Source organism: Rhinolophus ferrumequinum, chromosome 24, assembly GCF_004115265.2.
Source record: "Rhinolophus ferrumequinum isolate MPI-CBG mRhiFer1 chromosome 24, mRhiFer1_v1.p, whole genome shotgun sequence".
Taxonomy (NCBI): domain Eukaryota; kingdom Metazoa; phylum Chordata; class Mammalia; order Chiroptera; family Rhinolophidae; genus Rhinolophus; species Rhinolophus ferrumequinum.
In genome coordinates, this window is record NC_046307.1 from 1,904,063 (window position 1) to 1,907,293 (window position 3,231).

The 3,231-nt window shown below is 39.4% G+C and overlaps 1 pseudogene; it reads left to right on the plus strand.

The window, feature by feature from the left end:
- Window positions 1–1,245: 1,245 nt before the first annotated feature.
- LOC117017020 (60S ribosomal protein L26-like) lies at window positions 1,246–1,697 on the plus strand (annotated as a pseudogene).
- Window positions 1,698–3,231: the final 1,534 nt, after the last annotated feature.

Below are 3,231 nucleotides of genomic sequence, written 5' to 3' on the forward strand. Positions count from 1 at the left end.
ACTATAGCAGGAGAGCACACACAACCCATACAAGGGACACTCCTGGAGCACTAGGCTCAGGTGACCAGGGCTCCACATGGCACCTACTACATAAGCCACCTGACAAGACTGGAAGACATAGCAGCCCTACTTAATACAGAGAAACAAACACAGAGAGGCAGCCAAAATGAGGTAACAAAGAAATACGTCCCAAACAACAGAGCAGGAGAAAACTCCAGGAAAAAGAACTAAACAAAATGGAGGCAAGCAACCTACGAGAAGCAAACTTTAAAACACTGGTTATCAGAATGCTCAAGGAACTTAGAACTTCAAAAAAGAGATAGCAAGCATAAAAAAGGACATAGAAACCATAAAAAAGAACAAGTCAGAGTGAAGACTATAATACCTGAAATGAAGAATGCACTAGAAGGAATCACCAGCAGATTAAAGCAGAGGATCGAATCAGTGATTTGGAAGACAAGGTAGCATAAAACACCCATTCAAAACAACAAAAAGAAAAAAGAATCCAAAAGCATGAGGACAGTTTAAGAGACCTCTGGGACAACATCAAGAGTGACAGGATTTGCATCATAGGGGTACAAGAAGGACAAGGGAGAAAACAAGGGGCTGAACCTATTTGAAGAAATAATGACTGACAACTTCCCTAATCTGGCAAAGAAAATAGACATATAAGTCCAAGATGAACCCAAACAGGCCCACACCAAGACATATTACAATTAGAATGGCAAAGGTTAAAGACAAAGAGAGAATCCTAAAAGCAGCAAGAGAAAAACAGTTAGTTACCTACAAGGGAGCTCCCATAAAACTATAAGCTGATTTGTGCCCAGAAGGGATGGGCACAAAATATTCAACATGATGAAAAGCAAGGACCTACAACCAACACTACTCTACCCAGCAAGGTTATCATTTAAAATTGAAGGACAGATAAAGAGCCTTCCAGACAAGAAAAAGCTAAAGGAGTTCATCACCACCAAACCAGTATTACAAGGAATATTAGAGGGACTTATTTAAGATGGAAAAAAATCAAAGTTATGGATAATAAAATGGTAATAGCTACATATGTTTCAACAATTACTTTCAATGTAAATGGATTAAATGCTCCAATCAAAAGACAGAGGAGGGCTGAATGGATAAGAAAAACAAAACCCTTACATATGCTGCCTACAGGAGACTCACTTCAGATTGAAAGACACACAGAGAGACAGAAAGTAAAGGGATGTAAAAAGTTATTTCATGAAAATGGAAATGACTCTTCTGTGGCCATTGCTGAAGTGCCCCTTTGTGACTACAGACCGGAGCAAGACCATACAAAGCCTTTCAGTGCACCTTCCCACATTCACAGGAAAATTATGTCTTCTCTTTCCAAAGAGCTGAGACAGAAGCACAATGTTTGATCCATGCCCATCTGAAAGGACAATGAAGTTCAGGTTGTATGAGGACACTACAAAGGGCAGCAAATTGGCAAAATAGTCCAGGTTTACAGGAAGAAATATGTCATCTACACTGAACAAATGCAGCAGGAGAAGGCTTATGGCACAACCGTGCATGTGGGCATTCACCCCAGCAAGGTGGTTGTCACTAGGCTAAAGCTGGACAGGGACTGTGAAAAGATCCTGGAACGGAAAGCGAAATCTCACCAAGTAGGAAAGGAAAAGGGCAAATATAAGAAAGAAACAATTAAGAAGATGCAGGAGTAAAATAATCTTATGTACAGCTTTCATTACAAACTATTAAAATGAAAAAAAAGGAAAGAAAATGGAAATGATAAAAACAAAAAAAAGCTGGGGTAGCAATACTTATAGAAGACAAAATAGACTTTAAAACAAAGTCTATAAGAAGAGATTATAAAGGACCCAGTAATTCCATTTCAGGGTATTTATCCAAAGAAACCCAAAATGCTACTTTGAGGGGATGTGTGCATCCATATGTTCATTGCAGTATTGTTTACAATAACCAAGATGTGGAGGCAGCCTGGGTGTCCATCAACAGATGAATGGATAAAGAAGAGGTGGTACATACGAGATGTGATCAAAAGATACGGTGAATGTTTAAATTTAAAAAAAAATTATTGCAGTAAAAGACACATTGCCATTAATCCCCCTCAAAATACTCCTTCTTGCTTCAAACACACTTATCCCATCATTCTTGTCACTTTCTGAAGCAGTTCTGGAAGTCCTCTTTTGTGAGTGTCCACCATCATGACAATGCTCTGTGTCACACATCGCTTCTGGTACCGCAATTTCTGTCAAATAAAAACATTACAGTGTGTCCGCATCCACCTCTTTCACTGGATCTGGCACTGTACGACTTCTGGCTCTTCCCCAAAGTCAAAATGACAATGAAAGGAAAATGTTTTAAATAGATTCAGGACATCAAGGCAGCCATGATAGCGCAACAAAAGATTGAAAGAGGACTTGCAGACCTGCTCCAGAAATGCAAGAATGATGGGATAAGTGTGTTCGAAGCGAGGGGGAGTATTTTGAAGAGGATTAATGGCAATGTGTCTTTTACTGTAATAATTTTTTTTAATTTGAGCATTCTCCATGTTTTTTTATCACACCTTATATTATCAAGGTTTATCCATGCTGTAGCATGTATCAGAATTTCCTTTCTTTTAAAACTACATAGAACTCCGTTGTATAGACCACATTTTACTTATCCATTCGTGTGTTCATGGGTTCTTGGGTTGCTTCCATGTTTTTTTTTTTATTAATTTATTTTTAATTTATTGGGATGACAATTGTTAGTAAAATTACATAGATTTCAGGTGTGCAATTCTGTATCACATCATCCATAAATCACACTGTGTGTTCACCACCCAGAGTCAGCTCCCCTTCCATCACCATACATTTGATCCCCCTCACCCTCATCCCCCACCCCCCAACCCCCTTACGCTCTGGTAACCACCAAATTACGTTCCCCAGATTAATTTTCAAACCCCGTGGCCATCCTGTGGTCACCGACTGCCCTCCAATCCCCTCACCCTCCCCCCCACCCCCCACCCTTCCCGCCCATCTAGCAACCCTCAGTTTTTCCTCATTGTCTCCCAAACTGTTTCTGATTAGTTCATTCACTTATTCTTTTCTTTAGAATCCGCAAATAAGTGAGATCATATGGTACTTATCTTTCTCTGTCTGACTTATTTCACTTAACATAATGTTCTCTAGATCCATCCATGTTGTTGCAAATGGTAAGATTTCTTTCTTCTTTATGGCTGCATAATACTCCATT